This window comes from Daphnia pulicaria, chromosome 3 (assembly GCF_021234035.1).
Source record: "Daphnia pulicaria isolate SC F1-1A chromosome 3, SC_F0-13Bv2, whole genome shotgun sequence".
Taxonomy (NCBI): Eukaryota; Metazoa; Arthropoda; class Branchiopoda; order Diplostraca; family Daphniidae; genus Daphnia; species Daphnia pulicaria.
Window position 1 is genome coordinate 4,495,849 of NC_060915.1, and position 23,617 is coordinate 4,519,465.

The 23,617-nt window shown below is 36.4% G+C and overlaps 46 pseudogenes; all 46 read right to left on the bottom strand.

Annotated features, from left to right (window-relative positions):
* Window positions 1–190: 190 nt before the first annotated feature.
* Window positions 191–309, bottom strand: LOC124330322 (annotated as a pseudogene).
* Window positions 310–726: 417 nt separating this feature from the next.
* Window positions 727–845, bottom strand: LOC124330579 (annotated as a pseudogene).
* Window positions 846–1,259: 414 nt separating this feature from the next.
* On the bottom strand, window positions 1,260–1,378 carry LOC124330331 (annotated as a pseudogene).
* Window positions 1,379–1,663: 285 nt separating this feature from the next.
* LOC124333148 lies at window positions 1,664–1,782 on the bottom strand (annotated as a pseudogene).
* Window positions 1,783–2,197: 415 nt separating this feature from the next.
* On the bottom strand, window positions 2,198–2,316 carry LOC124333149 (annotated as a pseudogene).
* Window positions 2,317–2,730: 414 nt separating this feature from the next.
* LOC124333150 lies at window positions 2,731–2,849 on the bottom strand (annotated as a pseudogene).
* Window positions 2,850–3,263: 414 nt separating this feature from the next.
* Window positions 3,264–3,382, bottom strand: LOC124330587 (annotated as a pseudogene).
* A 415-nt stretch (window positions 3,383–3,797) lies between these two features.
* Window positions 3,798–3,916, bottom strand: LOC124333151 (annotated as a pseudogene).
* A 415-nt stretch (window positions 3,917–4,331) lies between these two features.
* Window positions 4,332–4,450, bottom strand: LOC124333152 (annotated as a pseudogene).
* Window positions 4,451–4,864: 414 nt separating this feature from the next.
* Window positions 4,865–4,983, bottom strand: LOC124330403 (annotated as a pseudogene).
* A 414-nt stretch (window positions 4,984–5,397) lies between these two features.
* On the bottom strand, window positions 5,398–5,516 carry LOC124330352 (annotated as a pseudogene).
* A 415-nt stretch (window positions 5,517–5,931) lies between these two features.
* Window positions 5,932–6,050, bottom strand: LOC124333153 (annotated as a pseudogene).
* A 415-nt stretch (window positions 6,051–6,465) lies between these two features.
* Window positions 6,466–6,584, bottom strand: LOC124333154 (annotated as a pseudogene).
* A 414-nt stretch (window positions 6,585–6,998) lies between these two features.
* On the bottom strand, window positions 6,999–7,117 carry LOC124330404 (annotated as a pseudogene).
* A 414-nt stretch (window positions 7,118–7,531) lies between these two features.
* LOC124330353 lies at window positions 7,532–7,650 on the bottom strand (annotated as a pseudogene).
* A 285-nt stretch (window positions 7,651–7,935) lies between these two features.
* Window positions 7,936–8,054, bottom strand: LOC124333156 (annotated as a pseudogene).
* Window positions 8,055–8,339: 285 nt separating this feature from the next.
* Window positions 8,340–8,458, bottom strand: LOC124334291 (annotated as a pseudogene).
* Window positions 8,459–8,872: 414 nt separating this feature from the next.
* On the bottom strand, window positions 8,873–8,991 carry LOC124330405 (annotated as a pseudogene).
* Window positions 8,992–9,405: 414 nt separating this feature from the next.
* LOC124330406 lies at window positions 9,406–9,524 on the bottom strand (annotated as a pseudogene).
* Window positions 9,525–9,938: 414 nt separating this feature from the next.
* On the bottom strand, window positions 9,939–10,057 carry LOC124330409 (annotated as a pseudogene).
* Window positions 10,058–10,472: 415 nt separating this feature from the next.
* LOC124333157 lies at window positions 10,473–10,591 on the bottom strand (annotated as a pseudogene).
* A 285-nt stretch (window positions 10,592–10,876) lies between these two features.
* LOC124333159 lies at window positions 10,877–10,995 on the bottom strand (annotated as a pseudogene).
* Window positions 10,996–11,280: 285 nt separating this feature from the next.
* LOC124330177 lies at window positions 11,281–11,399 on the bottom strand (annotated as a pseudogene).
* A 415-nt stretch (window positions 11,400–11,814) lies between these two features.
* On the bottom strand, window positions 11,815–11,933 carry LOC124333160 (annotated as a pseudogene).
* Window positions 11,934–12,348: 415 nt separating this feature from the next.
* LOC124333161 lies at window positions 12,349–12,467 on the bottom strand (annotated as a pseudogene).
* Window positions 12,468–12,882: 415 nt separating this feature from the next.
* LOC124334267 lies at window positions 12,883–13,001 on the bottom strand (annotated as a pseudogene).
* Window positions 13,002–13,416: 415 nt separating this feature from the next.
* LOC124333162 lies at window positions 13,417–13,535 on the bottom strand (annotated as a pseudogene).
* A 414-nt stretch (window positions 13,536–13,949) lies between these two features.
* Window positions 13,950–14,068, bottom strand: LOC124333163 (annotated as a pseudogene).
* A 415-nt stretch (window positions 14,069–14,483) lies between these two features.
* Window positions 14,484–14,602, bottom strand: LOC124335144 (annotated as a pseudogene).
* Window positions 14,603–15,016: 414 nt separating this feature from the next.
* On the bottom strand, window positions 15,017–15,135 carry LOC124333164 (annotated as a pseudogene).
* Window positions 15,136–15,549: 414 nt separating this feature from the next.
* LOC124330588 lies at window positions 15,550–15,668 on the bottom strand (annotated as a pseudogene).
* Window positions 15,669–16,083: 415 nt separating this feature from the next.
* Window positions 16,084–16,202, bottom strand: LOC124333165 (annotated as a pseudogene).
* Window positions 16,203–16,617: 415 nt separating this feature from the next.
* On the bottom strand, window positions 16,618–16,736 carry LOC124333166 (annotated as a pseudogene).
* Window positions 16,737–17,151: 415 nt separating this feature from the next.
* On the bottom strand, window positions 17,152–17,270 carry LOC124333167 (annotated as a pseudogene).
* A 415-nt stretch (window positions 17,271–17,685) lies between these two features.
* Window positions 17,686–17,804, bottom strand: LOC124333168 (annotated as a pseudogene).
* Window positions 17,805–18,218: 414 nt separating this feature from the next.
* LOC124330410 lies at window positions 18,219–18,337 on the bottom strand (annotated as a pseudogene).
* Window positions 18,338–18,751: 414 nt separating this feature from the next.
* On the bottom strand, window positions 18,752–18,870 carry LOC124330411 (annotated as a pseudogene).
* Window positions 18,871–19,154: 284 nt separating this feature from the next.
* LOC124333170 lies at window positions 19,155–19,273 on the bottom strand (annotated as a pseudogene).
* Window positions 19,274–19,688: 415 nt separating this feature from the next.
* Window positions 19,689–19,807, bottom strand: LOC124333171 (annotated as a pseudogene).
* Window positions 19,808–20,221: 414 nt separating this feature from the next.
* On the bottom strand, window positions 20,222–20,340 carry LOC124330590 (annotated as a pseudogene).
* A 415-nt stretch (window positions 20,341–20,755) lies between these two features.
* LOC124333172 lies at window positions 20,756–20,874 on the bottom strand (annotated as a pseudogene).
* A 415-nt stretch (window positions 20,875–21,289) lies between these two features.
* Window positions 21,290–21,408, bottom strand: LOC124333173 (annotated as a pseudogene).
* A 415-nt stretch (window positions 21,409–21,823) lies between these two features.
* On the bottom strand, window positions 21,824–21,942 carry LOC124333174 (annotated as a pseudogene).
* Window positions 21,943–22,357: 415 nt separating this feature from the next.
* On the bottom strand, window positions 22,358–22,476 carry LOC124333175 (annotated as a pseudogene).
* Window positions 22,477–22,890: 414 nt separating this feature from the next.
* On the bottom strand, window positions 22,891–23,009 carry LOC124330412 (annotated as a pseudogene).
* Window positions 23,010–23,423: 414 nt separating this feature from the next.
* Window positions 23,424–23,542, bottom strand: LOC124330413 (annotated as a pseudogene).
* Window positions 23,543–23,617: the final 75 nt, after the last annotated feature.

Below are 23,617 nucleotides of genomic sequence, written 5' to 3' on the forward strand. Positions count from 1 at the left end.
GTAACCATCGCGATTAAAAAACGCGATAAACTTTGAAAAACTCTCAATGGAATTGATCCAGAATCATTCTTATAGATGAATTGAACCTATCTCTAAGGCATTGAAATGTTTTATCTACGAATTTGGACTGGTAACCATCGTGATTGAAAAAAATTTTCAAGAAATTTGTTATTGAAAACAAACTATTCATCGCCAACGACATCCCGTATTCCCAAGTGGTCACCCTTCCAAGTACTAACGGGACTCGACGTAACTTAACTTGTGGGAGTTGACGAGACCAGTTGCGTTCTACGTGATATGGTCGTTGACATTCAAATATGAAAATTTACCCTCCCAGTCCCAATGGATGAATAGAAAATCACTTCAAAGTGATAGAAATGTTTGTTCGTTTAATTTGGACTCGTAACCATCGCGAATAAAAAAGCGCGATAAACTTTGAAAAACTCGCAATGAAATTTATCCAGAATCATTCCTATAGATGAATTGAACCTATCTCTATGCCATTGATATTTTTGATCTACGAATTTGGACTGGTAACCATCGCGATTAAAAAACGCGATAAACTTTGAAAAACTCTCAATGGAATTGATCCAGAATCATTCTTATAGATGAATTGAACCTATCTCTAAGGCATTGAAATTTTTTATCTACGAATTTGCACTGGTAACCATCGTGATTGAAAAAAAATTTCAAGAAATTTGTTATTGAAAACAAACTGTTCATCGCCAAAAACGACATCCCGTATTCCCAAGCGGTCACCCTTCCAAGTACTAACGGGACTCGACGTTACTTAACTTCTGGGAGTTGACGAGACCAGTTGCGTTCTACGTGATATGGCCGTTGACATTCAAAAATGAAAATTTACCCTCCCAGTCCCAATGGATGAATAGAAAATCACTTCAAAGTGATAGAAATGTTTGTACATTTAATTTGGACTCGTAACCATCGGGAATAAAAAAAAGCGATAAACTTTGAAAAACTCGCAATGAAATTTATCCAGAATCATTCCTATAGATGAATTGAACCTATCTCTATGCCATTGATATTTTTGATCTACGAATTTGGACTGGTAACCATCGCGATTAAAAAACGCGATTAACTTTGAAAAACTCTCAATGGAATTGATCCAGAATCATTCTTATAGATGAATTGAACCTATCTCTAAGGCATTGAAATGTTTTATCTACGAATTTGGACTGGTAACCATCGTGATTGAAAAAAATTTTCAAGAAATTTGTTATTGAAAACAAACTATTCATCGCCAACGACATCCCGTATTCCCAAGCGGTCACCCTTCCAAGTACTAACGGGACTCGATGTAACTTAACTTCTGGGAGTTGACGAGACCAGTTGCGTTCTACGTGATATGGCCGTTGACATTCAAAAATGAAAATTTACCCTCCCAGTCCCAATGGATGAATAGAAAATCACTTCAAAGTGATAGAAATGTTTGTTCATTGAATTTGGACTCGTAACCATCGCGAATAAAAAAGCGCGATAAACTTTGAAAAACTCGCAATGAAATTTATCCAGAATCATTCCTATAGATGAATTGAACCTATCTCTAAGGCATTGAAATGTTTTATCTACGAATTTGGACTGGTAACCATCGTGATTGAAAAAAAAATTTCAAGAAATTTGTTATTGAAAACAAACTATTCATCGCCAACGACATCCCGTATTCCCAAGCGGTCACCCTTCCAAGTACTAACGGGACTCGACGTAACTTAACTTCTGGGAGCTGACGAGACCAGGTGCGTTCTACGTGATATGGCCGTTGACAATCAAAAATGAAAATTTACCCTACCAGTCCCAATGGATGAATAGAAAATCACTTCAAAGTGATAGAAATGTTTGTTCATTGAATTTGGACTCGTAACCATCGGGAATAAAAAAGCGCGATAAACTTTGAAAAACTCGCAATGAAATTTATCCAGAATCATTCAAATAGATGAATTGAACCTATCTCTATGCCATTGATATTTTTGATCTACGAATTTGGACTGGTAACCATCGCGATTAAAAAACGCGATAAACTTTGAAAAACTCTCAATGGAATTGATCCAGAATCATTCTTATAGATGAATTTAACCTATCTCTAAGGCATTGAAATGTTTTATCTACGAATTTGGACTGGTAACCATCGTGATTGAAAAAAAAATTTCAAGAAATTTGTTATTGAAAACAAACTATTCATCGCCAACGACATCCCGTATTCCCAAGCGGTCACCCTTCCAAGTACTAACGGGACTCGACGTAACTTAACTTCTGGGAGCTGACGAGACCAGGTGCGTTCTACGTGATATGGCCGTTGACAATCAAAAATGAAAATTTACCCTACCAGTCCCAATGGATGAATAGAAAATCACTTCAAAGTGATAGAAATGTTTGTTCATTGAATTTGGACTCGTAACCATCGGGAATAAAAAAGCGCGATAAACTTTGAAAAACTCGCAATGAAATTTATCCAGAATCATTCCTATAGATGAATTGAACCTATCTCTATGCCATTGATATTTTTGATCTACGAATTTGGACTGGTAACCATCGCGATTAAAAAACGCGATAAACTTTAAAAACTCTCAATGGAATTGATCCAGAATCATTCTTATAGATGAATTTAACCTATCTCTAAGGCATTGAAATGTTTTATCTACGAATTTGGACTGGTAACCATCGTGATTGAAAAAAAAATTTCAAGAAATTTGTTATTGAAAACAAACTATTCATCGCCAACGACATCCCGTATTCCCAAGCGGTCACCCTTCCAAGTACTAACGGGACTCGACGTAACTTAACTTCTGGGAGCTGACGAGACCAGGTGCGTTCTACGTGATATGGCCGTTGACAATCAAAAATGAAAATTTACCCTACCAGTCCCAATGGATGAATAGAAAATCACTTCAAAGTGATAGAAATGTTTGTTCATTGAATTTGGACTCGTAACCATCGGGAATAAAAAAGCGCGATAAACTTTGAAAAACTCGCAATGAAATTTATCCAGAATCATTCCTATAGATGAATTGAACCTATCTCTATGCCATTGATATTTTTGATCTACGAATTTGGACTGGTAACCATCGCGATTAAAAAACGCGATAAACTTTGAAAAACTCTCAATGGAATTGATCCAGAATCATTCTTATAGATGAATTGAACCTATCTCTAAGGCATTGAAATGTTTTATCTACGAATTTGGACTGGTAACCATCGTGATTGAAAAAAATTTTCAAGAAATTTGTTATTGAAAACAAACTATTCATCGCCAACGACATCCCGTATTCCCAAGCGGTCACCCTTCCAAGTACTAACGGGACTCGATGTAACTTAACTTCTGGAAGTTGACGAGACCAGTTGCGTTCTACGAGATATGACCGTTGACATTCAAAAATGAAAACTTACCCTCCCAGTCCCAATGGATGAATAGAAAATCACTTCAAAGTGATAGAAATGTTTGTTCATTGAATTTGGACTCGTAACCATCGGGAATAAAAAAGCGCGATAAACTTTGAAAAACTCGCAATGAAATTTATCCAGAATCATTCAAATAGATGAATTGAACCTATCTCTATGCCATTGATATTTTTGATCTACGAATTTGGACTGGTAACCATCGCGATTAAAAAACGCGATAAACTTTGAAAAACTCTCAATGGAATTGATCCAGAATCATTCTTATAGATGAATTGAACCTATCTCTAAGGCATTGAAATGTTTTATCTACGAATTTGCACTGGTAACCATCGTGATTGAAAAAAAAATTTCAAGAAATTTGTTATTGAAAACAAACTATTCATCGCCAACGACATCCCGTATTCCCAAGCGGTCACCCTTCCAAGTACTAACGGGACTCGACGTAACTTAACTTCTGGGAGCTGACGAGACCAGGTGCGTTCTACGTGATATGGCCGTTGACATTCAAAAATGAAAATTTACCCTCCCAGTCCCAATGGATGAATAGAAAATCACTTCAAAGTGATAGAAATGTTTGTTCATTTAATTTGGACTCGTAACCATCGGGAATAAAAAAGCGCGATAAACTTTGAAAAACTCGCAATGAAATTTATCCAGAATCATTCCTATAGATGAATTGAACCTATCTCTATGCCATTGATATTTTTGATCTACGAATTTGGACTGGTAACCATCGCGATTAAAAAACGCGATAAACTTTGAAAAACTCTCAATGGAATTGATCCAGAATCATTCTTATAGATGAATTTAACCTATCTCTAAGGCATTGAAATGTTTTATCTACGAATTTGGACTGGTAACCATCGTGATTGAAAAAAAAATTTCAAGAAATTTGTTATTGAAAACAAACTATTCATCGCCAACGACATCCCGTATTCCCAAGCGGTCACCCTTCCAAGTACTAACGGGACTCGACGTAACTTAACTTCTGGGAGCTGACGAGACCAGGTGCGTTCTACGTGATATGGCCGTTGACATTCAAAAATAAAAATTTACCCTACCAGTCCCAATGGATGAATAGAAAATCACTTCAAAGTGATAGAAATGTTTGTTCATTGAATTTGGACTCGTAACCATCGGGAATAAAAAAGCGCGATAAACTTTGAAAAACTCGCAATGAAATTTATCCAGAATCATTCCTATAGATGAATTGAACCTATCTCTATGCCATTGATATTTTTGATCTACGAATTTGGACTGGTAACCATCGCGATTAAAAAACGCGATAAACTTTGAAAAACTCTCAATGGAATTGATCCAGAATCATTCTTATAGATGAATTGAACCTATCTCTAAGGCATTGAAATGTTTTATCTACGAATTTGGACTGGTAACCATCGTGATTGAAAAAAATTTTCAAGAAATTTGTTATTGAAAACAAACTATTCATCGCCAACGACATCCCGTATTCCCAAGCGGTCACCCTTCCAAGTACTAACGGGACTCGATGTAACTTAACTTCTGGGAGTTGACGAGACCAGTTGCGTTCTACGAGATATGACCGTTGACATTCAAAAATGAAAACCTACCCTCCCAGTCCCAATGGATGAATAGAAAATCACTTCAAAGTGATAGAAATGTTTGTTCATTGAATTTGGACTCGTAACCATCGGGAATAAAAAAGCGCGATAAACTTTGAAAAACTCGCAATGAAATTTATCCAGAATCATTCCTATAGATGAATTGAACCTATCTCTATGCCATTGATATTTTTGATCTACGAATTTGGACTGGTAACCATCGCGATTAAAAAACGCGATAAACTTTGAAAAACTCTCAATGGAATTGATCCAGAATCATTCTTATAGATGAATTGAACCTATCTCTAAGGCATTGAAATGTTTTATCTACGAATTTGGACTGGTAACCATCGTGATTGAAAAAAATTTTCAAGAAATTTGTTATTGAAAACAAACTATTCATCGCCAACGACATCCCGTATTCCCAAGCGGTCACCCTTCCAAGTACTAACGGGACTCGATGTAACTTAACTTCTGGGAGTTGACGAGACCAGTTGCGTTCTACGAGATATGACCGTTGGCATTCAAAAATGAAAACTTACCCTCCTAGTCCCAATGGATGAATAGAAAATCACTTCAAAGTGATAGAAATGTTTGTTCATTGAATTTGGACTCGTAACCATCGGGAATAAAAAAGCGCGATAAACTTTGAAAAACTCGCAATGAAATTTATCCAGAATCATTCAAATAGATGAATTGAACCTATCTCTATGCCATTGATATTTTTGATCTACGAATTTGGACTGGTAACCATCGCGATTAAAAAACGCGATAAACTTTGAAAAACTCTCAATGGAATTGATCCAGAATCATTCTTATAGATGAATTGAACCTATCTCTAAGGCATTGAAATGTTTTATCTACGAATTTGCACTGGTAACCATCGTGATTGAAAAAAAAATTTCAAGAAATTTGTTATTGAAAACAAACTATTCATCGCCAACGACATCCCGTATTCCCAAGCGGTCACCCTTCCAAGTACTAACGGGACTCGACGTAACTTAACTTCTGGGAGCTGACGAGACCAGGTGCGTTCTACGTGATATGGCCGTTGACATTCAAAAATGAAAATTTACCCTCCCAGTCCCAATGGATGAATAGAAAATCACTTCAAAGTGATAGAAATGTTTGTTCATTTAATTTGGACTCGTAACCATCGGGAATAAAAAAGCGCGATAAACTTTGAAAAACTCGCAATGAAATTTATCCAGAATCATTCCTATAGATGAATTGAACCTATCTCTATGCCATTGATATTTTTGATCTACGAATTTGGACTGGTAACCATCGCGATTAAAAAACGCGATAAACTTTGAAAAACTCTCAATGGAATTGATCCAGAATCATTCTTATAGATGAATTTAACCTATCTCTAAGGCATTGAAATGTTTTATCTACGAATTTGGACTGGTAACCATCGTGATTGAAAAAAAAATTTCAAGAAATTTGTTATTGAAAACAAACTATTCATCGCCAACGACATCCCGTATTCCCAAGCGGTCACCCTTCCAAGTACTAACGGGACTCGACGTAACTTAACTTCTGGGAGCTGACGAGACCAGGTGCGTTCTACGTGATATGGCCGTTGACATTCAAAAATAAAAATTTACCCTACCAGTCCCAATGGATGAATAGAAAATCACTTCAAAGTGATAGAAATGTTTGTTCATTGAATTTGGACTCGTAACCATCGGGAATAAAAAAGCGCGATAAACTTTGAAAAACTCGCAATGAAATTTATCCAGAATCATTCCTATAGATGAATTGAACCTATCTCTATGCCATTGATATTTTTGATCTACGAATTTGGACTGGTAACCATCGCGATTAAAAAACGCGATAAACTTTGAAAAACTCTCAATGGAATTGATCCAGAATCATTCTTATAGATGAATTGAACCTATCTCTAAGGCATTGAAATGTTTTATCTACGAATTTGGACTGGTAACCATCGTGATTGAAAAAAATTTTCAAGAAATTTGTTATTGAAAACAAACTATTCATCGCCAACGACATCCCGTATTCCCAAGCGGTCACCCTTCCAAGTACTAACGGGACTCGATGTAACTTAACTTCTGGGAGTTGACGAGACCAGTTGCGTTCTACGAGATATGACCGTTGACATTCAAAAATGAAAACCTACCCTCCCAGTCCCAATGGATGAATAGAAAATCACTTCAAAGTGATAGAAATGTTTGTTCATTGAATTTGGACTCGTAACCATCGGGAATAAAAAAGCGCGATAAACTTTGAAAAACTCGCAATGAAATTTATCCAGAATCATTCCTATAGATGAATTGAACCTATCTCTATGCCATTGATATTTTTGATCTACGAATTTGGACTGGTAACCATCGCGATTAAAAAACGCGATAAACTTTGAAAAACTCTCAATGGAATTGATCCAGAATCATTCTTATAGATGAATTGAACCTATCTCTAAGGCATTGAAATGTTTTATCTACGAATTTGGACTGGTAACCATCGTGATTGAAAAAAATTTTCAAGAAATTTGTTATTGAAAACAAACTATTCATCGCCAACGACATCCCGTATTCCCAAGCGGTCACCCTTCCAAGTACTAACGGGACTCGATGTAACTTAACTTCTGGGAGTTGACGAGACCAGTTGCGTTCTACGAGATATGACCGTTGGCATTCAAAAATGAAAACTTACCCTCCTAGTCCCAATGGATGAATAGAAAATCACTTCAAAGTGATAGAAATGTTTGTTCATTGAATTTGGACTCGTAACCATCGCGAATAAAAAAGCGCGATAAACTTTGAAAAACTCGCAATGAAATTTATCCAGAATCATTCCTATAGATGAATTGAACCTATCTCTAAGGCATTGAAATGTTTTATCTACGAATTTGGACTGGTAACCATCGTGATTAAAAAAAAATTTTCAAGAAATTTGTTATTGAAAACAAACTATTCATCGCCAACGACATCCCGTATTCCCAAGCGGTCACCCTTCCAAGTACTAACGGGACTCGACGTAACTTAACTTCTGGGAGCTGACGAGACCAGGTGCGTTCTACGTGATATGGCCGTTGACATTCAAAAATGAAAAATTACCCTCCCAATCCCAATGGATGAATAGAAAATCACTTCAAAGTGATAGAAATGTTTGTTCATTGAATTTGGACTCGTAACCATCGCGAATAAAAAAGCGCGATAAACTTTGAAAAACTCGCAATGAAATTTATCCAGAATCATTCCTATAGATGAATTGAACCTATCTCTAAGGCATTGAAATGTTTTATCTACGAATTTGGACTGGTAACCATCGTGATTGAAAAAAAAATTTCAAAAAATTTATTATTGAAAACAAACTATTCATCGCCAACGACATCCCGTATTCCCAAGCGGTCACCCTTCCAAGTACTAACGGGACTCGACGTAACTTAACTTCTGGGAGCTGACGAGACCAGGGGCGTTCTACGTGATATGGCCGTTGACATTCAAAAATGAAAATTTACCCTACCAGTCCCAATGGATGAATAGAAAATCACTTCAAAGTGATAGAAATGTTTGTTCATTGAATTTGGACTCGTAACCATCGGGAATAAAAAAGCGCGATAAACTTTGAAAAACTCGCAATGAAATTTATCCAGAATCATTCCTATAGATGAATTGAACCTATCTCTATGCCATTGATATTTTTGATCTACGAATTTGGACTGGTAACCATCGCGATTAAAAAACGCGATAAACTTTGAAAAACTCTCAATGGAATTGATCCAGAATCATTCTTATAGATGAATTGAACCTATCTCTAAGGCATTGAAATGTTTTATCTACGAATTTGGACTGGTAACCATCGTGATTGAAAAAAATTTTCAAGAAATTTGTTATTGAAAACAAACTATTCATCGCCAACGACATCCCGTATTCCCAAGCGGTCACCCTTCCAAGTACTAACGGGACTCGATGTAACTTAACTTCTGGGAGTTGACGAGACCAGTTGCGTTCTACGAGATATGACCGTTGACATTCAAAAATGAAAACCTACCCTCCCAGTCCCAATGGATGAATAGAAAATCACTTCAAAGTGATAGAAATGTTTGTTCATTGAATTTGGACTCGTAACCATCGGGAATAAAAAAGCGCGATAAACTTTGAAAAACTCGCAATGAAATTTATCCAGAATCATTCCTATAGATGAATTGAACCTATCTCTATGCCATTGATATTTTTGATCTACGAATTTGGACTGGTAACCATCGCGATTAAAAAACGCGATAAACTTTGAAAAACTCTCAATGGAATTGATCCAGAATCATTCTTATAGATGAATTGAACCTATCTCTAAGGCATTGAAATGTTTTATCTACGAATTTGGACTGGTAACCATCGTGATTGAAAAAAATTTTCAAGAAATTTGTTATTGAAAACAAACTATTCATCGCCAACGACATCCCGTATTCCCAAGCGGTCACCCTTCCAAGTACTAACGGGACTCGATGTAACTTAACTTCTGGGAGTTGACGAGACCAGTTGCGTTCTACGAGATATGACCGTTGACATTCAAAAATGAAAACTTACCCTCCCAGTCCCAATGGATGAATAGAAAATCACTTCAAAGTGATAGAAATGTTTGTTCATTGAATTTGGACTCGTAACCATCGGGAATAAAAAAGCGCGATAAACTTTGAAAAACTCGCAATGAAATTTATCCAGAATCATTCCTATAGATGAATTGAACCTATCTCTATGCCATTGACATTTTTGATCTACGAATTTGGACTGGTAACCATCGCGATTAAAAAACGCGATAAACTTTGAAAAACTCTCAATGGAATTGATCCAGAATCATTCTTATAGATGAATTGAACCTATCTCTAAGGCATTGAAATGTTTTATCTACAAATTTGGACTGGTAACCATCGTGATTGAAAAAAATTTTCAAGAAATTTGTTATTGAAAACAAACTATTCATCGCCAACGACATCCCGTATTCCCAAGCGGTCACCCTTCCAAGTACTAACGGGACTCGATGTAACTTAACTTCTGGGAGTTGACGAGACCAGTTGCGTTCTACGAGATATGACCGTTGACATTCAAAAATGAAAACTTACCCTCCCAGTCCCAATGGATGAATAGAAAATCACTTCAAAGTGATAGAAATGTTTGTTCATTGAATTTGGACTCGTAACCATCGGGAATAAAAAAGCGCGATAAACTTTGAAAAACTCGCAATGAAATTTATCCAGAATCATTCCTATAGATGAATTGAACCTATCTCTATGCCATTGACATTTTTGATCTACGAATTTGGACTGGTAACCATCGCGATTAAAAAACGCGATAAACTTTGAAAAACTCTCAATGGAATTGATCCAGAATCATTCTTATAGATGAATTGAACCTATCTCTAAGGCATTGAAATGTTTTATCTACGAATTTGGACTGGTAACCATCGTGATTAAAAAAAAATTTTCAAGAAATTTGTTATTGAAAACAAACTATTCATCGCCAACGACATCCCGTATTCCCAAGCGGTCACCCTTCCAAGTACTAACGGGACTCGACGTAACTTAACTTCTGGGAGCTGACGAGACCAGGTGCGTTCTACGTGATATGGCCGTTGACATTCAAAAATGAAAAATTACCCTCCCAATCCCAATGGATGAATAGAAAATCACTTCAAAGTGATAGAAATGTTTGTTCATTGAATTTGGACTCGTAACCATCGCGAATAAAAAAGCGCGATAAACTTTGAAAAACTCGCAATGAAATTTATCCAGAATCATTCCTATAGATGAATTGAACCTATCTCTAAGGCATTGAAATGTTTTATCTACGAATTTGGACTGGTAACCATCGTGATTGAAAAAAAAATTTCAAGAAATTTATTATTGAAAACAAACTTTTCATCGCCAACGACATCCCGTATTCCCAAGCGGTCACCCTTCCAAGTACTAACGGGACTCGACGTAACTTAACTTCTGGGAGCTGACGAGACCAGGTGCGTTCTACGTGATATGGCCGTTGACATTCAAAAATGAAAAATTACCCTCCCAATCCCAATGGATGAATAGAAAATCACTTCAAAGTGATAGAAATGTTTGTTCATTGAATTTGGACTCGTAACCATCGCGAATAAAAAAGCGCGATAAACTTTGAAAAACTCGCAATGAAATTTATCCAGAATCATTCCTATAGATGAATTGAACCTATCTCTAAGGCATTGAAATGTTTTATCTACGAATTTGGACTGGTAACCATCGTGATTGAAAAAAAAATTTCAAGAAATTTGTTATTGAAAACAAACTATTCATCGCCAACGACATCCCGTATTCCCAAGCGGTCACCCTTCCAAGTACTAACGGGACTCGACGTAACTTAACTTCTGGGAGTTGACGAGACCAGTTGCGTTCTACGAGATATGACCGTTGACATTCAAAAATGAAAACTTACCCTCCCAGTCCCAATGGATGAATAGAAAATCACTTCAAAGTGATAGAAATGTTTGTTCATTGAATTTGGACTCGTAACCATCGGGAATAAAAAAGCGCGATAAACTTTGAAAAACTCGCAATGAAATTTATCCAGAATCATTCCTATAGATGAATTGAACCTATCTCTATGCCATTGACATTTTTGATCTACGAATTTGGACTGGTAACCATCGCGATTAAAAAACGCGATAAACTTTGAAAAACTCTCAATGGAATTGATCCAGAATCATTCTTATAGATGAATTGAACCTATCTCTAAGGCATTGAAATGTTTTATCTACGAATTTGGACTGGTAACCATCGTGATTAAAAAAAAATTTTCAAGAAATTTGTTATTGAAAACAAACTATTCATCGCCAACGACATCCCGTATTCCCAAGCGGTCACCCTTCCAAGTACTAACGGGACTCGACGTAACTTAACTTCTGGGAGCTGACGAGACCAGGTGCGTTCTACGTGATATGGCCGTTGACATTCAAAAATGAAAAATTACCCTCCCAATCCCAATGGATGAATAGAAAATCACTTCAAAGTGATAGAAATGTTTGTTCATTGAATTTGGACTCGTAACCATCGCGAATAAAAAAGCGCGATAAACTTTGAAAAACTCGCAATGAAATTTATCCAGAATCATTCAAATAGATGAATTGAACCTATCTCTATGCCATTGATATTTTTAATCTACGAATTTGGACTGGTAACCATCGCGATTAAAAAACGCGATAAACTTTGAAAAACTCTCAATGGAATTGATCCAGAATCATTCTTATAGATGAATTTAACCTATCTCTAAGGCATTGAAATGTTTTATCTACGAATTTGGACTGGTAACCATCGTGATTGAAAAAAAAATTTCAAGAAATTTGTTATTGAAAACAAACTATTCATCGCCAACGACATCCCGTATTCCCAAGCGGTCACCCTTCCAAGTACTAACGGGACTCGACGTAACTTAACTTCTGGGAGCTGACGAGACCAGGTGCGTTCTACGTGATATGGCCGTTGACATTCAAAAATGAAAATTTACCCTACCAGTCCCAATGGATGAATAGAAAATCACTTCAAAGTGATAGAAATGTTTGTTCATTGAATTTGGACTCGTAACCATCGGGAATAAAAAAGCGCGATAAACTTTGAAAAACTCGCAATGAAATTTATCCAGAATCATTCCTATAGATGAATTGAACCTATCTCTATGCCATTGATATTTTTGATCTACGAATTTGGACTGGTAACCATCGCGATTAAAAAACGCGATAAACTTTGAAAAACTCTCAATGGAATTGATCCAGAATCATTCTTATAGATGAATTTAACCTATCTCTAAGGCATTGAAATGTTTTATCTACGAATTTGGACTGGTAACCATCGTGATTGAAAAAAAAATTTCAAGAAATTTGTTATTGAAAACAAACTATTCATCGCCAACGACATCCCGTATTCCCAAGCGGTCACCCTTCCAAGTACTAACGGGACTCGACGTAACTTAACTTCTGGGAGCTGACGAGACCAGGAGCGTACTACGTGATATGGCCGTTGACATTCAAAAATGAAAAATTACCCTCCCAATCCCAATGGATGAATAGAAAATCACTTCAAAGTGATAGAAATGTTTGTTCATTGAATTTGGACTCGTAACCATCGGGAATAAAAAAGCGCGATAAACTTTGAAAAACTCGCAATGAAATTTATCCAGAATCATTCAAATAGATGAATTGAACCTATCTCTATGCCATTGATATTTTTGATCTACGAATTTGGACTGGTAACCATCGCGATTAAAAAACGCGATAAACTTTGAAAAACTCTCAATGGAATTGATCCAGAATCATTCTTATAGATGAATTTAACCTATCTCTAAGGCATTGAAATGTTTTATCTACGAATTTGGACTGGTAACCATCGTGATTGAAAAAAAAATTTCAAGAAATTTGTTATTGAAAACAAACTATTCATCGCCAACGACATCCCGTATTCCCAAGCGGTCACCCTTCCAAGTACTAACGGGACTCGACGTAACTTAACTTCTGGGAGCTGACGAGACCAGGTGCGTTCTACGTGATATGGCCGTTGACAATCAAAAATGAAAATTTACCCTACCAGTCCCAATGGATGAATAGAAAATCACTTCAAAGTGATAGAAATGTTTGTTCATTGAATTTGGACTCGTAACCATCGGGAATAAAAAAGCGCGATAAACTTTGAAAAACTCGCAATGAAATTTATCCAGAATCATTCCTATAGATGAATTGAACCTATCTCTATGCCATTGATATTTTTGATCTACGAATTTGGACTGGTAACCATCGCGATTAAAAAACGCGATAAACTTTAAAAACTCTCAATGGAATTGATCCAGAATCATTCTTATAGATGAATTTAACCTATCTCTAAGGCATTGAAATGTTTTATCTACGAATTTGGACTGGTAACCATCGTGATTGAAAAAAAAATTTCAAGAAATTTGTTATTGAAAACAAACTATTCATCGCCAACGACATCCCGTATTCCCAAGCGGTCACCCTTCCAAGTACTAACGGGACTCGACGTAACTTAACTTCTGGGAGCTGACGAGACCAGGTGCGTTCTACGTGATATGGCCGTTGACAATCAAAAATGAAAATTTACCCTACCAGTCCCAATGGATGAATAGAAAATCACTTCAAAGTGATAGAAATGTTTGTTCATTGAATTTGGACTCGTAACCATCGGGAATAAAAAAGCGCGATAAACTTTGAAAAACTCGCAATGAAATTTATCCAGAATCATTCCTATAGATGAATTGAACCTATCTCTATGCCATTGATATTTTTGATCTACGAATTTGGACTGGTAACCATCGCGATTAAAAAACGCGATAAACTTTGAAAAACTCTCAATGGAATTGATCCAGAATCATTCTTATAGATGAATTTAACCTATCTCTAAGGCATTGAAATGTTTTATCTACGAATTTGGACTGGTAACCATCGTGATTGAAAACAAAATTTCAAGAAATTTGTTATTGAAAACAAACTATTCATCACCAACGACATCCCGTATTCCCAAGCGGACACCCTTCCAAGTACTAACGGGACTCGACGTAACTTAACTTCTGGGAGCTGACGAGACCAGGTGCGTTCTACGTGATATGGCCGTTGACAATCAAAAATGAAAATTTACCCTCCCAGTCCCAATGGATGAATAGAAAATCACTTCAAAGTGATAGAAATGTTTGTTCATTGAATTTGGACTCGTAACCATCGGGAATAAAAAAGCGCGATAAACTTTGAAAAACTCGCAATGAAATTTATCCAGAATCATTCCTATAGATGAATTGAACCTATCTCTATGCCATTGATATTTTTGATCTACGAATTTGGACTGGTAACCATCGCGATTAAAATACGCGATAAACTTTAAAAACTCTCAATGGAATTGATCCAGAATCATTCTTATAGATGAATTTAACCTATCTCTAAGGCATTGAAATGTTTTATCTACGAATTTGGACTGGTAACCATCGTGATTGAAAAAAAAATTTCAAGAAATTTGTTATTGAAAACAAACTATTCATCGCCAACGACATCCCGTATTCCCAAGCGGTCACCCTTCCAAGTACTAACGGGACTCGACGTAACTTAACTTCTGGGAGCTGACGAGACCAGGTGCGTTCTACGTGATATGGCCGTTGACAATCAAAAATGAAAATTTACCCTACCAGTCCCAATGGATGAATAGAAAATCACTTCAAAGTGATAGAAATGTTTGTTCATTGAATTTGGACTCGTAACCATCGGGAATAAAAAAGCGCGATAAACTTTGAAAAACTCGCAATGAAATTTATCCAGAATCATTCCTATAGATGAATTGAACCTATCTCTATGCCATTGATATTTTTGATCTACGAATTTGGACTGGTAACCATCGCGATTAAAAAACGCGATAAACTTTGAAAAACTCTCAATGGAATTGATCCAGAATCATTCTTATAGATGAATTGAACCTATCTCTAAGGCATTGAAATGTTTTATCTACGAATTTGGACTGGTAACCATCGTGATTGAAAAAAATTTTCAAGAAATTTGTTATTGAAAACAAACTATTCATCGCCAACGACATCCCGTATTCCCAAGCGGTCACCCTTCCAAGTACTAACGGGACTCGATGTAACTTAACTTCTGGAAGTTGACGAGACCAGTTGCGTTCTACGAGATATGACCGTTGACATTCAAAAATGAAAACTTACCCTCCCAGTCCCAATGGATGAATAGAAAATCACTTCAAAGTGATAGAAATGTTTGTTCATTGAATTTGGACTCGTAACCATCGGGAATAAAAAAGCGCGATAAACTTTGAAAAACTCGCAATGAAATTTATCCAGAATCATTCAAATAGATGAATTGAACCTATCTCTATGCCATTGATATTTTTGATCTACGAATTTGGACTGGTAACCATCGCGATTAAAAAACGCGATAAACTTTGAAAAACTCTCAATGGAATTGATCCAGAATCATTCTTATAGATGAATTGAACCTATCTCTAAGGCATTGAAATGTTTTATCTACGAATTTGCACTGGTAACCATCGTGATTGAAAAAAAAATTTCAAGAAATTTGTTATTGAAAACAAACTATTCATCGCCAACGACATCCCGTATTCCCAAGCGGTCACCCTTCCAAGTACTAACGGGACTCGACGTAACTTAACTTCTGGGAGCTGACGAGACCAGGTGCGTTCTACGTGATATGGCCGTTGACATTCAAAAATGAAAATTTACCCTCCCAGTCCCAATGGATGAATAGAAAATCACTTCAAAGTGATAGAAATGTTTGTTCATTTAATTTGGACTCGTAACCATCGGGAATAAAAAAGCGCGATAAACTTTGAAAAACTCGCAATGAAATTTATCCAGAATCATTCCTATAGATGAATTGAACCTATCTCTATGCCATTGATATTTTTGATCTACGAATTTGGACTGGTAACCATCGCGATTAAAAAACGCGATAAACTTTGAAAAACTCTCAATGGAATTGATCCAGAATCATTCTTATAGATGAATTTAACCTATCTCTAAGGCATTGAAATGTTTTATCTACGAATTTGGACTGGTAACCATCGTGATTGAAAAAAAAATTTCAAGAAATTTGTTATTGAAAACAAACTATTCATCGCCAACGACATCCCGTATTCCCAAGCGGTCACCCTTCCAAGTACTAACGGGACTCGACGTAACTTAACTTCTGGGAGCTGACGAGACCAGGTGCGTTCTACGTGATATGGCCGTTGACATTCAAAAATGAAAATTTACCCTACCAGTCCCAATGGATGAATAGAAAATCACTTCAAAGTGATAGAAATGTTTGTTCATTGAATTTGGACTCGTAACCATCGGGAATAAAAAAGCGCGATAAACTTTGAAAAACTCGCAATGAAATTTATCCAGAATCATTCCTATAGATGAATTGAACCTATCTCTATGCCATTGATATTTTTGATCTACGAATTTGGACTGGTAACCATCGCGATTAAAAAACGCGATAAACTTTGAAAAACTCTCAATGGAATTGATCCAGAATCATTCTTATAGATGAATTGAACCTATCTCTAAGGCATTGAAATGTTTTATCTACGAATTTGCACTGGTAACCATCGTGATTGAAAAAAAAATTTCAAGAAATTTGTTATTGAAAACAAACTATTCATCGCCAACGACATCCCGTATTCCCAAGCGGTCACCCTTCCAAGTACTAACGGGACTCGACGTAACTTAACTTCTGGGAGCTGACGAGACCAGGTGCGTTCTACGTGATATGGCCGTTGACATTCAAAAATGAAAATTTACCCTCCCAGTCCCAATGGATGAATAGAAAATCACTTCAAAGTGATAGAAATGTTTGTTCATTTAATTTGGACTCGTAACCATCGGGAATAAAAAAGCGCGATAAACTTTGAAAAACTCGCAATGAAATTTATCCAGAATCATTCCTATAGATGAATTGAACCTATCTCTATGCCATTGATATTTTTGATCTACGAATTTGGACTGGTAACCATCGCGATTAAAAAACGCGATAAACTTTGAAAAACTCTCAATGGAATTGATCCAGAATCATTCTTATAGATGAATTTAACCTATCTCTAAGGCATTGAAATGTTTTATCTACGAATTTGGACTGGTAACCATCGTGATTGAAAAAAAAATTTCAAGAAATTTGTTATTGAAAACAAACTATTCATCGCCAACGACATCCCGTATTCCCAAGCGGTCACCCTTCCAAGTACTAACGGGACTCGACGTAACTTAACTTCTGGGAGCTGACGAGACCAGGTGCGTTCTACGTGATATGGCCGTTGACATTCAAAAATGAAAATTTACCCTACCAGTCCCAATGGATGAATAGAAAATCACTTCAAAGTGATAGAAATGTTTGTTCATTGAATTTGGACTCGTAACCATCGGGAATAAAAAAGCGCGATAAACTTTGAAAAACTCGCAATGAAATTTATCCAGAATCATTCCTATAGATGAATTGAACCTATCTCTATGCCATTGATATTTTTGATCTACGAATTTGGACTGGTAACCATCGCGATTAAAAAACGCGATAAACTTTGAAAAACTCTCAATGGAATTGATCCAGAATCATTCTTATAGATGAATTGAACCTATCTCTAAGGCATTGAAATGTTTTATCTACGAATTTGGACTGGTAACCATCGTGATTGAAAAAAATTTTCAAGAAATTTGTTATTGAAAACAAACTATTCATCGCCAACGACATCCCGTATTCCCAAGCGGTCACCCTTCCAAGTACTAACGGGACTCGATGTAACTTAACTTCTGGGAGTTGACGAGACCAGTTGCGTTCTACGAGATATGACCGTTGACATTCAAAAATGAAAACCTACCCTCCCAGTCCCAATGGATGAATAGAAAATCACTTCAAAGTGATAGAAATGTTTGTTCATTGAATTTGGACTCGTAACCATCGGGAATAAAAAAGCGCGATAAACTTTGAAAAACTCGCAATGAAATTTATCCAGAATCATTCCTATAGATGAATTGAACCTATCTCTATGCCATTGATATTTTTGATCTACGAATTTGGACTGGTAACCATCGCGATTAAAAAACGCGATAAACTTTGAAAAACTCTCAATGGAATTGATCCAGAATCATTCTTATAGATGAATTGAACCTATCTCTAAGGCATTGAAATGTTTTATCTACGAATTTGGACTGGTAACCATCGTGATTGAAAAAAATTTTCAAGAAATTTGTTATTGAAAACAAACTATTCATCGCCAACGACATCCCGTATTCCCAAGCGGTCACCCTTCCAAGTACTAACGGGACTCGATGTAACTTAACTTCTGGGAGTTGACGAGACCAGTTGCGTTCTACGAGATATGACCGTTGACATTCAAAATGAAAACTTACCCTCCTAGTCCCAATGGATGAATAGAAAATCACTTCAAAGTGATAGAAATGTTTGTTCATTGAATTTGGACTCGTAACCATCGCGAATAAAAAAGCGCGATAAACTTTGAAAAACTCGCAATGAAATTTATCCAGAATCATTCCTATAGATGAATTGAACCTATCTCTAAGGCATTGAAATGTTTTATCTACGAATTTGGACTGGTAACCATCGTGATTAAAAAAAAATTTTCAAGAAATTTGTTATTGAAAACAAACTATTCATCGCCAACGACATCCCGTATTCCCAAGCGGTCACCCTTCCAAGTACTAACGGGACTCGACGTAACTTAACTTCTGGGAGCTGACGAGACCAGGTGCGTTCTACGTGATATGGCCGTTGACATTCAAAAATGAAAATTTACCCTCCCAGTCCCAATGGATGAATAGAAAATCACTTCAAAGTGATAGAAATGTTTGTTCATTTAATTTGGACTCGTAACCATCGGGAATAAAAAAGCGCGATAAACTTTGAAAAACTCGCAATGAAATTTATCCAGAATCATTCCTATAGATGAATTGAACCTATCTCTATGCCATTGATATTTTTGATCTACGAATTTGGACTGGTAACCATCGCGATTAAAAAACGCGATAAACTTTGAAAAACTCTCAATGGAATTGATCCAGAATCATTCTTATAGATGAATTTAACCTATCTCTAAGGCATTGAAATGTTTTATCTACGAATTTGGACTGGTAACCATCGTGATTGAAAAAAAAATTTCAAGAAATTTGTTATTGAAAACAAACTATTCATCGCCAACGACATCCCGTATTCCCAAGCGGTCACCCTTCCAAGTACTAACGGGACTCGACGTAACTTAACTTCTGGGAGCTGACGAGACCAGGTGCGTTCTACGTGATATGGCCGTTGACATTCAAAAATGAAAATTTACCCTACCAGTCCCAATGGATGAATAGAAAATCACTTCAAAGTGATAGAAATGTTTGTTCATTGAATTTGGACTCGTAACCATCGGGAATAAAAAAGCGCGATAAACTTTGAAAAACTCGCAATGAAATTTATCCAGAATCATTCAAATAGATGAATTGAACCTATCTCTATGCCATTGATATTTTTGATCTACGAATTTGGACTGGTAACCATCGCGATTAAAAAACGCGATAAACTTTGAAAAACTCTCAATGGAATTGATCCAGAATCATTCTTATAGATGAATTGAACCTATCTCTAAGGCATTGAAATGTTTTATCTACGAATTTGGACTGGTAACCATCGTGATTGAAAAAAATTTTCAAGAAATTTGTTATTGAAAACAAACTATTCATCGCCAACGACATCCCGTATTCCCAAGCGGTCACCCTTCCAAGTACTAACGGGACTCGATGTAACTTAACTTCTGGAAGTTGACGAGACCAGTTGCGTTCTACGAGATATGACCGTTGACATTCAAAAATGAAAACTTACCCTCCCAGTCCCAATGGATGAATAGAAAATCACTTCAAAGTGATAGAAATGTTTGTTCATTGAATTTGGACTCGTAACCATCGGGAATAAAAAAGCGCGATAAACTTTGAAAAACTCGCAATGAAATTTATCCAGAATCATTCAAATAGATGAATTGAACCTATCTCTATGCCATTGATATTTTTGATCTACGAATTTGGACTGGTAACCATCGCGATTAAAAAACGCGATAAACTTTGAAAAACTCTCAATGGAATTGATCCAGAATCATTCTTATAGATGAATTGAACCTATCTCTAAGGCATTGAAATGTTTTATCTACGAATTTGCACTGGTAACCATCGTGATTGAAAAAAAAATTTCAAGAAATTTGTTATTGAAAACAAACTATTCATCGCCAACGACATCCCGTATTCCCAAGCGGTCACCCTTCCAAGTACTAACGGGACTCGACGTAACTTAACTTCTGGGAGCTGACGAGACCAGGTGCGTTCTACGTGATATGGCCGTTGACATTCAAAAATGAAAATTTACCCTCCCAGTCCCAATGGATGAATAGAAAATCACTTCAAAGTGATAGAAATGTTTGTTCATTTAATTTGGACTCGTAACCATCGGGAATAAAAAAGCGCGATAAACTTTGAAAAACTCGCAATGAAATTTATCCAGAATCATTCCTATAGATGAATTGAACCTATCTCTATGCCATTGATATTTTTGATCTACGAATTTGGACTGGTAACCATCGCGATTAAAAAACGCGATAAACTTTGAAAAACTCTCAATGGAATTGATCCAGAATCATTCTTATAGATGAATTTAACCTATCTCTAAGGCATTGAAATGTTTTATCTACGAATTTGGACTGGTAACCATCGTGATTGAAAAAAAAATTTCAAGAAATTTGTTATTGAAAACAAACTATTCATCGCCAACGACATCCCGTATTCCCAAGCGGTCACCCTTCCAAGTACTAACGGGACTCGACGTAACTTAACTTCTGGGAGCTGACGAGACCAGGTGCGTTCTACGTGATATGGCCGTTGACATTCAAAAATGAAAATTTACCCTACCAGTCCCAATGGATGAATAGAAAATCACTTCAAAGTGATAGAAATGTTTGTTCATTGAATTTGGACTCGTAACCATCGGGAATAAAAAAGCGCGATAAACTTTGAAAAACTCGCAATGAAATTTATCCAGAATCATTCCTATAGATGAATTGAACCTATCTCTATGCCATTGATATTTTTGATCTACGAATTTGGACTGGTAACCATCGCGATTAAAAAACGCGATAAACTTTGAAAAACTCTCAATGGAATTGATCCAGAATCATTCTTATAGATGAATTGAACCTATCTCTAAGGCATTGAAATGTTTTATCTACGAATTTGCACTGGTAACCATCGTGATTGAAAAAAAAATTTCAAGAAATTTGTTATTGAAAACAAACTATTCATCGCCAACGACATCCCGTATTCCCAAGCGGTCACCCTTCCAAGTACTAACGGGACTCGACGTAACTTAACTTCTGGGAGCTGACGAGACCAGGTGCGTTCTACGTGATATGGCCGTTGACATTCAAAAATGAAAATTTACCCTCCCAGTCCCAATGGATGAATAGAAAATCACTTCAAAGTGATAGAAATGTTTGTTCATTTAATTTGGACTCGTAACCATCGGGAATAAAAAAGCGCGATAAACTTTGAAAAACTCGCAATGAAATTTATCCAGAATCATTCCTATAGATGAATTGAACCTATCTCTATGCCATTGATATTTTTGATCTACGAATTTGGACTGGTAACCATCGCGATTAAAAAACGCGATAAACTTTGAAAAACTCTCAATGGAATTGATCCAGAATCATTCTTATAGATGAATTTAACCTATCTCTAAGGCATTGAAATGTTTTATCTACGAATTTGGACTGGTAACCATCGTGATTGAAAAAAAAATTTCAAGAAATTTGTTATTGAAAACAAACTATTCATCGCCAACGACATCCCGTATTCCCAAGCGGTCACCCTTCCAAGTACTAACGGGACTCGACGTAACTTAACTTCTGGGAGCTGACGAGACCAGGTGCGTTCTACGTGATATGGCCGTTGACATTCAAAAATGAAAATTTACCCTACCAGTCCCAATGGATGAATAGAAAATCACTTCAAAGTGATAGAAATGTTTGTTCATTGAATTTGGACTCGTAACCATCGGGAATAAAAAAGCGCGATAAACTTTGAAAAACTCGCAATGAAATTTATCCAGAATCATTCCTATAGATGAATTGAACCTATCTCTATGCCATTGATATTTTTGATCTACGAATTTGGACTGGTAACCATCGCGATTAAAAAACGCGATAAACTTTGAAAAACTCTCAATGGAATTGATCCAGAATCATTCTTATAGATGAATTGAACCTATCTCTAAGGCATTGAAATGTTTTATCTACGAATTTGGACTGGTAACCATCGTGATTGAAAAAAATTTTCAAGAAATTTGTTATTGAAAACAAACTATTCATCGCCAACGACATCCCGTATTCCCAAGCGGTCACCCTTCCAAGTACTAACGGGACTCGATGTAACTTAACTTCTGGGAGTTGACGAGACCAGTTGCGTTCTACGAGATATGACCGTTGACATTCAAAAATGAAAACCTACCCTCCCAGTCCCAATGGATGAATAGAAAATCACTTCAAAGTGATAGAAATGTTTGTTCATTGAATTTGGACTCGTAACCATCGGGAATAAAAAAGCGCGATAAACTTTGAAAAACTCGCAATGAAATTTATCCAGAATCATTCCTATAGATGAATTGAACCTATCTCTATGCCATTGATATTTTTGATCTACGAATTTGGACTGGTAACCATCGCGATTAAAAAACGCGATAAACTTTGAAAAACTCTCAATGGAATTGATCCAGAATCATTCTTATAGATGAATTGAACCTATCTCTAAGGCATTGAAATGTTTTATCTACGAATTTGGACTGGTAACCATCGTGATTGAAAAAAATTTTCAAGAAATTTGTTATTGAAAACAAACTATTCATCGCCAACGACATCCCGTATTCCCAAGCGGTCACCCTTCCAAGTACTAACGGGACTCGATGTAACTTAACTTCTGGGAGTTGACGAGACCAGTTGCGTTCTACGAGATATGACCGTTGACATTCAAAATGAAAACTTACCCTCCTAGTCCCAATGGATGAATAGAAAATCACTTCAAAGTGATAGAAATGTTTGT